A 14,228-nucleotide genomic window follows, 5' to 3' on the forward strand; every position below is an offset into this window, starting at 1 on the left:
CATCACCCTTAGTTATGCCAAAATTATTTGTGTTAAAAAATATGTTTGAGGTTTTTTTTTTCTGATTTTTGAAAAAAAATCCTGAGATGTATACTTTAAAGTGGTACTTTAGTAAAGTGGATGCATCCCATCCTCAGCCCATCTTCTCCAAGAATTGCACGAGTGGCATGGTGAGGCTTGCTCCTTCTCCAGTAGCACATTGAGTAGTCTGACCAGCTGCTGATATTCACAGTTTGCTCTTTCATCCTCTCAGCAGAAATGAGTGAGGTGAATGATCTGAAGGTAAAGTGAAGGTAAAGCAAAGACATGGACAGTTGTAGGAAAAGCTGATGATCAAGAGAATTGTCTCCAGGCTGTCAATTAGACATGAAGCCAATCCCATGTAACTGAGCACTGCTATGCTGTTTTTATATTGGGCACAGATGTAAACCCACAGATGAGTTGTGCTTCTCTTGCCTTGTGCAGTGGAATATGAGCTTGACCAAGAGCTCCCATTCCTGTATCCATACTGACAAGCCAGCTGGCATCTCCTATGGCATTAGCCAAGATGCCAACAAATGTCAACAACAGTGGCCTAACTCAGCATTAAATTATCTGAATTATGTCAGACAAAATTATCTGAAATCCATGGTCAAAACCCACACTGAGTTTAGTTTGATGAGGTGCGAGTATAGCAAAAGTGGACTTACCTTGATGTTAAACTGGTAAAGTTCTCACACTATCAACAGTCTGGCCTTAGCGGCACAGATCATCTGCAGCACTTTGCGATTTGAGGGGCATCAGCTTTCATCTCATATTGCTTGGGGTCATTTGTTTTTATTCAGTCCCTAGGTGGTGGCTCTGAGTGTCGTGTAAGTGTCTGTCGTGTGGGTCATCTACTGTCTCTAGGCTATTTATTTTTCACTTTATTTTTCACTATTTTTTGATGGCAACAGACAGTTCTCAGTCATGCTGCATGTGAGTAATGTTCTTGTTTGATTTTTGTTATTTCTCTTTTCCCATTTCAACATTTTAACTATTTATTTATTTATTTTCCTGTTCTGTCTCATTAATATGTACAAATTTCTTCTTTATGTTTAGGAATGCTGTCTAGTCTGTAACATAGTAAGCTGGATATCTGACCTAAAAATTGCTAGAAAAAAAAAAATTCTGGATTCTCTTTTGTCTTTTTTTGGGACCTGGAGTATTCTCTGAAGTATTCAGGGCTAAGTGTTCTCATGTTCTGACGGTAAGAACAATTCAAAAAGATTGGAGCAGTGGGTTCTCATGTGTGTTTCAGCACATGTAGTCTGAACGACAGAGAGAGAGCTTCAGAAGACCCAGACATCTGCATCTGTTCATCTTTGATATCAAAGAACCCTGGTCAGAACCCAAGATTTCATAGAATTGAGTGAACCAGAGTGCTTCCAGGTCTGCACATTTCGCTCATTAACAAAGCCTTTTTCTAAGGTCTTTCATGTGCCAGCAGCAGATCAAGAAAGAAATACACAGGAACAAACCTTGTGGTATGACTTTTCATATTTACAGTTTTCATGAAGTCAGTAGCACAATACATGTGGCTTAAGGACAGTAAGGAAAGGATTAATGGGAGCATGATCTACCTCATAGACTACATAGACTATAATAATGGCTCCAGTCATTCTTTTGAAATGGATTTTTTTAATATGTCAGCCACATGGTTTCATAACTGAAACATCCACAGGGGAGAAAATCCTTAAGAGAAGCATGAGGATGCACAGCTGTTTTGGAAATGGCTATAAATAAAAATGTCTTAATTCTTTTAGCTATACATTTGAAAGAGGTCAAAGCTTCAGTGAAAATTTATAGGACAATAAGGAAAACACTCAAGATTAATAAAGGTGGGTTTCCATTTTCCTAAGCTGTAGAGAAAAAAGGCATAGAAACTTAGCAGTCAATATATTTCGCAGTGCTGAGTAAACAGTAAAAAAGAAAATGTAATTTGCTCACAGCAATTTCATTACAGAAAAGATCATGGAAAGGGTATTTTTTTTAACTTATAAATATATGTGCATATATAGGAAAATTTATAGACTGCATTTCAAATACTGATGAATGTGTACAAATACTATGTAGATATTTGAATGAATATCTTTTCAAGAGAATAAAAAATTGGTTTAGATGTTTTCAACAGATACAGTTCCACTTATAAATAAAGTACTAATGTAAAAAGCATCAAATGGTTGCTGGGATTTGAGAATGTAAAGGTGCATGTGTCAGAGGTGAGGAAGTATCTTTCAATCTGTCCCATATTCATGTCCTGTGCTGATATTTCTGCGAAGCCTATAGATAATGTACAGTTAGAAGTTCCAGTCTTCATATCTGCCTGGAAAGCCATGTCCTTTCAACTTATCTCCTATTCACATGGCTGTTGATGATTTACAGAAAGTTTTTAGAAGGTTCCTTAGTATCTTGGATTGTCCATGTTTCTTGTCTCTTGAAAGTAATGTGCCACAGATAAGGCTTTGACAAGCTGATGCTGAATATTAATTCATATTCATGATGTGCTTGCATAGGATTTTTCTTTGTAGAGTGTGAAGAAAAGTATAATCTAATGCATAGACTGAATGAGACATGCATCTCTCCTTGAACAAAATAAAATATATCAGAAAAGAAAGCAATTCTGACTCATCTGGTGGAGGTAGACAAAAGTGGAATACTGGACTTAATGGGAAATTTCTGACAACTGACAACTACCATCTTCTCCAGCTGCAGTATGCTTCACAAAACTCTTGCATCCTCACTAATGTCCTGCTTTGTCAGCTTAGCATTCAGATGAAGTATATTAGGAGCCCCTCACATTGCTTGGGAAGACTCAGATCCCTAATAGGAGAAAGGGAAATTATTCCTCTTCCTTTTCTTTACCCAACAACTAAACAGCTGGAGCCCTCAGCTGGCTTAGGGAAGAGTTGACTTCCTGAAGTGATTTGAAGGCATAATGCCTGTCACTTAAAGCCATCTGCACAGGTCAGCTAAGCTGTGTTTACAATACAAAACACAGTGATTCTGGGGCAGAAGAACATAGATCAGAATTTGAAGAAGAAATGGCGTCCCTAAGGATGGATAAATGTTATTTTCCTCTTCTTTACCTGCTGCTGAAACATCTTAACTTTTTTTACTTGAGGGCATGATCCGAGTACAGTGAATCTAAGCATCTCTTCTTTTATCTGCTTCCTCCTTTCCAAAAATGCTGTCCCAGTTTCCACTCCCATACATATGAATAACTTGGTTAGAAAAGATGTCAAGGATGAGGAGAGCTGCTTATTATCCTCTTCTCCACCAGTGATTCTTGATACCAGCTGCCACTGTGACATTGACACCGTGGGATCAAATATGATGAACCACAAGGTGCCACTTTAACTGTCACTTCACATTCCTGGAGTCTTCATACATTTACTCATGTTTATTTATAAGATACATTTCCTGTTTCTATATTGGCACTGATTTTATACTGCCTGCAACTAAACATTGCCTGTCAAAATGCATCTCTCCTTTCCTAAGTATATCATGGTGAATACCATTTACATTACCTAGAAAATGATTGTTTCAGTCTATGGAAGCAAATATCTATTGTATTCTCATTTATCCCCTAGTCCAATCAACAACCTCATCATTTTCCCCTTTTCAGTCTAGCAGATACTCTTCCATGTGGCTCAGAGGTAATTTTCAGATTTCCTTGACTGATTTTCAAATCACCTGACCATCTGTTTCAGATTTAAATATCCCAAGATACAGTCAATCTAACTACGTAAGGTATGTTGTAAATTATGTTCGGAGATACCCTTTAAATTATCTGTTGATGGTTTTTTGTTTGTTTTGTTATTATGGTTGTTAACTATTCCATATGTAGATCTATAATTGACTTTAGAATCTGTAAACACCTTATTATCTGGAAGAAAAAGCTCAGTGTTGAAATAATGTGGATGATGGCAACTGACGAATCAGTGCCTGAAGCAGACTCATAGACTGATAAGTACAGAGGGATTAGTTAATAGTATCTCACACAGAATTGTTGAGATTGGTAATTGTGATATTCCAGCTGGAGCTATGTTGCACCAGGCTGACAAACAACAAACCATTTCCACATTCCATAAGAAGTAAATCAATTTAAAAGAAAGAATAAACCTTGACTTGGTGTTCATAAGTATGCACGCTTCTGTTAGGAGTGCAATATACAAATTAGGAATTGTATTGAGCCTGAAACAGATGATCTTCTAATATCCCTTCTGGAATTACCTATCTAAGACACTGTAGATCTTTTTATTTTCTTCTTTAAGGTTCCTGAAATTGGGTGATTTAGACTTTTATTATTGCCCTCAGAAAACATTATTTTCAACGAATATTAAACTTCATCCAAGTGCATAAGCTCAGTTGGTTTTAAATGAAAAGTTTAAACATATGGAAAATCAGAATAGGTATTTCTTCTACCAGAGAAGTGCAATGCAAGGATTACTGGTCCACAGTTAGTCAGAAAAACTGTTAGGAACTTTTCACTCCAGAATAAGATATGGTAAGAAAATTTGTTCTGCTATCTCCACAGTCCTCTATGGAGAGAATCAAGACACCATTCTCCACAGCAGTTAATCTGAGACCCACACAAAACTTAAAATTTACTTTATATAGCTAAAAGAAAACATCAAATCTTTGTGAGGCTATTGTTAGGTGCCCCTTGGCTTCGAAGTAGACTTATCTAATGAGCATTCAGACTGAAGAAACACAATTTCAAAAGCATTTATTGTTTTCCGTGCAGGCTGAGCTCTGCTGCACACAATCATTTGTGTGGAGAACTTATGAATAAGAACAGCACTTATGGATCCAGGGGGATCCAACGAGTGCAGAGTCAGCGAAGAATGACCTGCTGAGTGTATTTGCTTTGTAACCACTATTAAAAATATGCAGCAGCATGAGATGCCAATCCAAAACAGAAATGGCTTCCTCTAACCGTTCAGATAATACTTCTAAGATGAACAGAAGTTTGCCTTTTAATGACACGTTTGGAATGAATTCTGGTTTTCTGTTTTTGCTGGAATGTGTTTGCTTTGATTCCATTCCAGCCTAATTTTTTCTTTTTTTTTCTTTTCCTGTTCCAATAACATGAAAAAAAATAATAATGTACTGTACATATTTCCTACTTTTCTCCTTTTATTCACAGCAGGGCTTGTTATTCTTGCTCACTGACCAGTAAAATCAGTACCATGTCTGATATGTCTTGCTACAGCCCACATACCATATTCTTCCATGATGCAGAAATTGAGCTCACCAACATCAAGACAAGAGCAGGTGATTTCTCTGCTTGTGAATAGAATGATGAGGGTGGGAACCCCTGTCTGGCACTACAATCCTTTTTAGCACTGCAAATCCAGAGACAACATCAGTCTTTTCACAGGAACTTGCTTGAGGGTCTTCTAAAGTATTGGTCAGCTAATCAGGTTTTATCATACTTACCCTCATTCTGTGTGATTTGCCACAAGAATATGAGTTGGTGTGTTTTGTGCATGACAAGTCTCCTCATAAAGCCAGAGCAAGGCTTGATTTAATTGATAAAGGTGATTAGGAGTAGTGTAGATCTAAAACCCATAGCTGTATGCCTACTAATTTAAACCTAGAAGTGTGAGTTGTATTTTATCTTTTCCTGAATCTTTAATTTGTGTTCTCCAACACACCATTGTGTTGAACTCCAGTGGTGTTGAGCTCCAGTGGTGGAGCTACACCATTAAGTAAATTGTGGGATTTGAACTTTAACTGAGTTTGATATTAAGCTGCAATTCACTTAGCCTGGTCTCTACAGGATTTCATACTACACATCGTGTTCCCCTTCCTTAACATACTTTTGGTCGCCTCACTCCCTCTTCAAAGGCTCCTTCAGCATTCACCTATGATTTCTGGGCAAAATCAAGCATATGATTCACAATTACAACTGTGCAAATTGTCTATCTTACACACAAAAACTTGTCAAAATAAACTGAATCAGTAAGAGAACTACTGTCTTTTTTCAATCTTCTCCCTCATTGGAGTGCTAACAACCTTCTTTATAGTGCTGATATTCAGCACTAAAAATGACTGATCATGCAAGAACTTTGATATTTGGATAGATTGATCCCTTTGGCAAGAAAGATTGGAAATGGCTACTAAATTCAGAAGTTTTTCCTGGCAGAGGATAGAGGACCATTAAATAGACATCTGGACAAACAAATGGAGAAATACTGTGATCTGTGGACAAGCAAGCTGAAGGTTTAGATTGCTTTTATTTTTTACTTATATTTTTGTAAAAATTTCATTTCTTGATGCTTTTCATGTGTTAATATCAGCCAGCAAGACATTCTGAGGTTTCGTGGACAGGGTTTCAGTCAGAGTTTCACTGACAGTAACTTTGGAACAACTCTTCCAAGTTCATCAGAAAGATGCAGAAGGATACAGTTGTGCAAGAAATCCTTTTGGGATTTCTCTAGTTCTCTAAAGCAAGAGAAGAGAGAAGTGAAACATTGTGGGGATTGGTTATGTGCCAGAAGAGAATGGTTCAGTTCTGCAGACAAGAAGGATCTGCTTTGGAGACATGCATCTCAGCCACAGATGTATGTATGTCTGGGATGATAAATTAGTTACAGCAGATAAAACTGCTTTTAATATCCCCTTAAAAGCAAAAATCCACACAAACTTGGCTTGTAAGGCATATATAGGAGTTGGACTCAATGATTCTTATGAGTCCCTTCCAACTCAGGATATTATATGATTCTGAGATAAGTTGTCTTCTTATTTAGGAATCTGAATACAAGGAAATAGGAGCTAGTCCATGTGAGTGAAGAATGAGTTTGAGTACATTGTCATTCTAGTTGTCCTCTGATCCCATTGCTTGAAAATCTTTTTCAAGCCCATCAAATTCATGGTCCCCGGAGCACAGATTTTTGAAGTGTTTCTGTATTAGGCACCTTCCTAATTACATTTGCTTGATCATATTGAACCTTCCTGAAAGATGTATGTGTAAATTATTAGAAGTTGCATATTCTTCATTGTGGCATAGTTCTGAATACGTTTTTGTTCTGAAGAGTTTTAGGTTTGAGTTACAGTTTAGGGAATATATGTTCTTCAGTAAGAAAAACAGCAACTTCAAAACAAGGTTTTGTTTATATTCAGTCCTTTCTTCAAGAAATTCACTTGTGCTTTTGTAACTTTCGTATCTTGTAGATGACACAGTTTCAAAGAACTGTGATAGCTTTGTGACTAGAGCGAATTCAAAGGAATGGTGGAGGGTAGGGGAAGAGATCTGGGCTGAGAAGGAAAAAGCGTTCAGCCTTGAATTTTTACCTTCCTGATGTTTTAACTCAGTAAATTGAAAAACTTCTATTGTTTTCATCATCTTTTAAATGAAACTGAAGCTGCTGAGTTTTTATTTCAGCGAAAGACTAAACAATGCTGTAGTCACATTTCATAAAAAATCAGCACTTTGAAACACTTGTTGTTTTTAATTTTCCAAAAGGAGAGCAGATAAAATTATCGGTGCGGACATTCAGTGTGCATATCCTCCCTTCTTTTTAGAAAGTTTAGCATTCAGTTTTGATGATTCATAACACTTTTAGCACACATTAACATTTATTTCTGGGCTAGACTTCTTTCTAGACTTCTATACTTCATAGTTTCGTGTTTTGGAATGTATGTAGGAGCTACTTCCTACAAGAAGCTGTCTTGGGAAATGTTTAGGGACACAACCATCAGAGTGACACCTGATTTTAATCTGTTGATTTCTAGATATTCTCCTTGAGTTGAAGCATCTTTTTTGCACTCAGATATTCTCTTCACTAATTTGACAGCCAGGAGAGACTGAAGTGAGAACAGAGTTGATGAGACTAATTTGCTGTCAAAATGTATTTGGAAATAAAGGTGATTGTTTTAGGGTTTTATTAATTTTACTCTTGTAAAATATCTCTTGAAGTGTGAATATGTTGCTGGCTACTCATCTTAGTACATATGGTTACGCTAACACTCTTCTGACGGGAGTATAACTTCAGCATGGATGAAGGAGTTAACAACAGTAACAGGGCTAGAGGAGTTCCAAAATACTATTCATGAATATGCATTTATTTCCGTGAGCAGGTCCTCAATCACAGTAAGACCAAATGAGCTGCAGTCTCCAATATCCATTAAAGGGATGGTTCTTTTGACCACTATTTTTATAAGCAGTTTTAAAAACTTTACAACTCTGGCTACTAAAAATGGACTTCCAACCAACATATCCTCAGAAATTAAAAACAGGATTTAGGTTTTTTAAAACCTTCTTTCATGCTGTTATTATTTTATGACAAGAATGTACTTTTTTTTTATTTCATCTATGCAACTGTTTTTGAGAGCATTTGAGCTTTTTGTGCTTGACGATATACTAAAATACCTTCATCTGTATTTATTCAAAAATGGGTTCTCTTAAATAAAAGGTATTATGCTAAAATAAAAAAAAAAAAAGACTTTTCTCAGTAAGACATACTTATCTCTACAGAGTGCGTAAGTGAAAGATAAACCATTAAACGCCTGTCCTCAGAAATGCAAATATCAGACTTTTATTTTTATATTTATCAGTTTGTAACTGTACCCATCCAATATTCATGAAAGGCCAAGATGTCAGCATCAGTTAGATTGCATATTTAAACTTTGCAATACCTAGTGCACAAAACTTGAAACATTCTCTGAAAGTGCAAGAAGGATTTAAAGAACAAGGAAATGGGTGAGTACAGGGTCAAAAATCCTACCCTGAGGCACATAGGTACTGTATGCTACAGCTCTGTCAGGCCCAATTGTGCATGCCAATAGTGTCCTTCACTTATAACACTTCAAGTCTGCATTTATACCAGCCATTACACATTCAAATAAATGCAGTGTGAGGCCCCATATATATATTCCAATCTCACATTTCATATTCAGAAAAACACACATTTATTATTAATATTGATAATGAGATATTAAGCTGTCACAGGAGATTGTGATGAACAGCATCAAGGCAAATCTATTGCTAGCATCCACAGAGGAATTTCTGCCAAGTAAATGTAATGAGGAAACTTGGGGAAAAAAGGAAATGAAGCAACAGAACATGGTAGTGTGAAGGGTGTGTGGGCTGGGAATGCTATCTTGGGAGTTCACCAGTACTGCTAGTAAAGATGCAAAGTTTAACCTGTCATTTATTTTTTTGGTAGATTTTTTTTTGAAATGAATATCATGCTCATTATCGGTGCCAAACTGACAGCTCTCAAGACTGAAGTTCCCTCTTAAAAAATCAGGTGCAGCAAGCAGGAGCAATAGGAACTTTTTCACACGTGCCTCATAAGTCTTAACCCTGACCAAGCAAGGATGATCCATAAGGACAGGTTGAGAGAGCTGGGCAGTTCAGCCTGAAGAAGGGAAGGCTCCAAGGTGACTTGATAGGGGCCCTTCAGTGTCTAAAAGGGGGCTTTAAGAAAGAAAAGGATAAAGTCCTTAGCAGGGTTTGCTATGACAGGGCAAGGGGAAATGGTTTAAAACTAAAGGAGTGGAGATTTATATTGGATATAAGGAAGATGTTCTTTACAATAAGAGTTGTGAGGCACTGGAACAGGTTGCCCAGAGACGTGGTGGATGCCTTATCCCTGGAGACATTCGTGGTCAGGCTGGATGGTGCCCTGAGCAACCTGATCTAGCTGTAGGTGTCCCTGTTCATTGCAGGGGAGTTGGACTAGATGACTTCTAAAGGTCCTTTCCAACTCAAATGATTCTATGATACTATGCAAAGTAGTTAAAATTTATCTTAACTCCCAGTAATTTATTCAGTAGCAAACAGACTTTCAGGATTTTTCTACTCTTGGAAATGGATTCAGATAATCACATTTCTGTTGGGTCATTAAGCAAGTCATAGAAAGGAGTAACATTTTCCTTATCTTATTACCAATAGTGATCCTATCTTTAACACTGTGAGGCTCACCAAATTTACCACCATCTTTTTACCAAAATCTCAGGTGATAATTAAGTTTCTGATAGCCTTTAAGAGCCTCATAAGGAAGGATCTTAAAGAAAAAAGTGAATGAAGCTTACTATAGGCACAAGTGCATTCCAGTGAATAGAATCATAGAATCATTAGGGTTGGAAAAGACCACTAAGATCATCAAGTCCAACCATCAATCCATTCCCACCATGCCCACTGTAACGTGTCCCTGAGTGTCACATCTCCACATTTCATGAACACCTCCAGGACTCCACTAACTCTCTGGGCAGCTGGTTCCATTCTTTCAGAGATTAAATTTTTCCTAATAAGTCTTAAAGCTCCCAGCAGTATATGCTACTTGTTGTTCAGTTTTCTTATGTCCTAATATCTTTTTTTCTTGCTTTTTCTCAAATATTGTCTCCCAGTACCCAAATTCCATTTATCTGTTAAACTCTTGTTAGTTTGCTTTTCTGTACTGTAACTGAATTGTCTGGTTTTCAGGTCTAGTTTGTTCACTTCATAATAGAAAGCAAAACAGGAGGAAAGCTCAACAGCTCATCTATGAGCTGTTCCATGGAGGTATCAGTTTTATCTAGTCCATCCCTCAGTGGATAGTCATTAAGACATTGTCAAAAGCTTCCACAGAGTAAAAAATCTTTGTTGTAAAGAATGACCTTCCATAAAAGACTGTACTATCTAGTATAGCCAATAGACCTAATAAGATAGACTTCTATCCCAATTTAAATCAGTACATTTCTCAGAGAGATGGGAAGATACAGCAATATGTGAAGGCTGAGACTGTGACTAGCAGTGGTTAGACTCAGGAAAGAAGGGGGAATGAGAATTCTGATTATCTTTTTAATTCCCTAATAAACACTTTTAGAATGGGGATATGATATTGATTCATTTGTCATCCCTGCCTCATTCATCAAGTGTGTGCAGCCATGTGGAGAAACTTAGACAGACTCAGCTCAGCATTAAAATGGACTTCTGACCATAGTGGTGCTCAAATATTAGGATGTGATGTCCTTGCTTCTTAGGGACCTAGAGGATAGTTTATACTGAAATTCAAACAGTTGTTCCAAATGAAGTTTGTCTGTCCCTGTAGTATGAATTACTGCTGCTAGTACTCTTAAATTCTACAGCCTCATAGGAGTCCCAAATAGAAGGCACCACACAATCTCTCATTGACCAAAGATATCTTCAAAGCCACAACCCTGCTCCAATATATTACAGCAACAACAGACGTTGCCTTTGCTCCTCTACAAACCAGCACTGGCAGAAGTTGGGTCATTAAGCAAATTCACAGAGTGCAAATCTGGAGAACAGGAGCATCCCTGGAAGGGGTCCAGATCACAGAGCAGTGAAATATCAAAAATCAGAGCTAGCTGTCTCAGTGTTGAAGTAATTTCTTCAAACAGGTTTTATCACAAAACAGATGAAGTCAGTGACGATCTCTTGATAGCCTCTCGAGAGAAACTGTGTGGAGGTATAGATGATGGAAGGCGAGGATCAGAATGCCACGAGGCTTTGTGGGCAGCATTCAATATTCTTTCTGTTTACAACATTGTAAATGCAGCCAGATTGGAAACAGTGGTATGGCAACAGGTACTTGACAGTCACTCTGTCTTTGCATTCTTTATGCTTTTCTGGTTAGAGAAGATGCTAAATTTATGTTTTTAAATGTACACAGAGATTTCTCATAGTTACATTTTCAAGTAAAAGGAAAAAAGAAGCAAAATACAAAATTGTCAATCCCCAAAATTCTTCCTAAACTCTCATTGTGATGTATTGCCCTGGGAAAGCCTGCCAGACCATTTAACAGCTTTATTGTTTGATCCTGGGAGCTCAATTTGTTATTTACTGATCCTTCTCTTGTCACTCCTCATGAGCACCAATCTGCTTATATTATTCCTCTCAGGTTCTCAAGCACACATCGGTTCAAAAATCAATCCCATCGTAGATCCATCATTTCTGTCCCCTTTTTGGGCTACATGTCTCAAGTGCTAATCTGCCAGTTGTGGACAAATGCTGACTACAGTGCTACCTTCTTTTTCAGCATGAGGAAAGAAAAGCTTTTCCTCTTGTTTCTCCAGCCAAAGTACCCTAATAAATTGATGGTATGGATGAATAAATGCATATATCTTTCCAACAGTACAGAGTTCCCTGTGGTATTTTTATTTACGTTCTCTGAATTTTCAAATAGTTTTACCACTCCTCTGGGGAGGTGGTTCTTCGAAACATTCATCAAGATTTGTTTAAATTATCCTCATCTTATACTACCCTGAGCTTAATTTCATCTGATTACTTATGCTTTAAAGTGATATTTAAAATCATTCTCATCTTCTTGTTTATTTCCTCTATAATGCATATTTAGCCAAGATTCAAAATTCTTAGTTTATTCATTTTTCTTATTGTTCATTTATTTCTCCAAGTTTTTAACACGCTTTTGGGTAACTCTTTCGATTATAGTCTTTTTTCACACTCCCACACGTACCAGTATGGATGGTAAAGGATATTTATCTAAGTACTGGCTTGTTTTTTTCTGCCATACCTCATTGCTAGCTCTTCTACATTTTTTTGGTCACCTTTCTTAGAGTTGTATTTTCCAGGTTACTCTTCTTTCATGTAGTGCTGAATAGATACATTATAGCTTCGTAATTTGTGTTTCCTGTTTTGTTCTGTTTTCCTATTCATACTTTCCAAATTTCTTAATTCAGGTCATTCTGATCTTTTTTCCTATTTTTCTTTGATGTTCATAAATCATTTACTCCTTTTAAAGGCTACCACTGTGCTAAGTTTTGTAAATAAAAATGGAAAAAAAAAAAAAAGGCCTTGCCATAAAGAAAATTCATTCTAGGCTAGTAACAAAACAAAACACAGAAAAACAAAACCAGAAAAAATCAGCCAGGGAAAGAGAACAATTTAGCAGTGAGGGCAGATGAGAGTGAGTCACATATTCTGCTGTGAAGAGGTTTCCTGATTTCAGATCCTCAGTTGGAATGGAAGATGCAGATGAGACTTCACAGTTTTGCAGTTTAAAGGCTGACAGTTTAACGTCTGACCAGCTTCAGTTGTAAGGTTGGTCAGGCACTATTTTATGCACTCCACATAAATACTTAATTCTAGTTAAAAAAAACACATTTTTGTGCTGCCTCATTGAAGATCTTCTGATATGATAAGAAACAACAAAAAACGAAACAAAACAACAACAACAACAACAAAAAATCCAGCACCAAAGCACAGCAGTGAGACCCTACAAGGTCTTAATATGTGGATTGGAATTGAGAGGCACTTTATGAAAGAGTTACCTCATAGTAATTTTCCAAAGAAGGGTGGAAGGGAACAACCTGTTAGTCTGAAACAACCTCCCTTTACTTCTTAAGCTAAACTGCAACATATCTAACTTTCATACAGACTCATTAGGAGCTGAAATTGGGAAAAATGAAACGGAGTAGTAATCCTTTAAGTTCACTTTTACGGTTCTAGAAATTTCTTAAATTACTTGCAAAAAATAGTGGCTAATATTTTGAGGATATGTCTCATTATTTTTTAAGGAAATACATTTATCTGAAAATCCTAAAGACTTACATACACACACACAAAGCATCCTAAAAACAAAGCAGTATTTTTCTTTCTAGACACAGCCTATACAGAAGCAAATCTTCTGACAAAACAAAAGTTTTCCTTAACTGACCTCTGCTGGAGCTGCTTTATTTTTGTCCTAAAAGACACTCTGGCAAGGACATTGCAGGTTACAAATTTTCTCTGTGATTCTTGTTCATTTAATGTCTCTCAACTGGCCATCCATTATTTATCACAGCACAATGTGTACCTGGGTGACCCTGAACAATAGGTAGAGCTTAAAGAAACAAAGCAGGATGTCTGCTTAGTGTATTTTTCAATCTCAATACACTGCCTGGAAAAGTTATGGAAAACAGCAGAGATATCACTGTTCCCACAGAATCACAGGATGACAGAATGACTGAGGATGGGAGGGACTTCTGGATCCAACTGATTCAACTCCTCAACAGAGTCTCCCAGAGAAGGTTGCCCAGGGCCATGTGCAGGTGATTTTTGAAGATCTCCAAGGAGGAGACTCCACAATCTCTCTGGGCAATCTATGTCAATGGTTGTCACCCACATAGTAGTGATTCCTGATGTTCAGCTGGAACCTGTTGTGTTCCAGTTTGTGGCCATTGGAAAGGAGCAGAGAGGCGAGGAGAGGCGGGGAAGGGAAGGGAAGGGAAGGGAAGGGAAGGGAAGGGAAGGG

General features: G+C 37.3%; 1 long non-coding RNA gene across 1 annotated transcript in view; it reads left to right on the plus strand.

Moving 5' to 3' along the window:
* Positions 1-844: 844 nt before the first annotated feature.
* The window catches only part of LOC122179411, a 33,517-nt gene continuing 20,133 nt past the window's right edge, over positions 845-14,228 (plus strand). Inside the window, exons 1-2 of the long non-coding RNA XR_006178682.1 lie at positions 845-957; positions 13,920-14,025. This is a non-coding gene — a long non-coding RNA (uncharacterized LOC122179411). The remainder of the gene's footprint in view (positions 958-13,919; positions 14,026-14,228) is intronic.

The sequence above is a fragment of the Lagopus leucura genome, unplaced genomic scaffold, assembly GCF_019238085.1.
Source record: "Lagopus leucura isolate 7727_CA_CO unplaced genomic scaffold, USGS_WTPT01 Super-Scaffold_100002, whole genome shotgun sequence".
Lineage (NCBI taxonomy): Eukaryota > Metazoa > Chordata > Aves > Galliformes > Phasianidae > Lagopus > Lagopus leucura.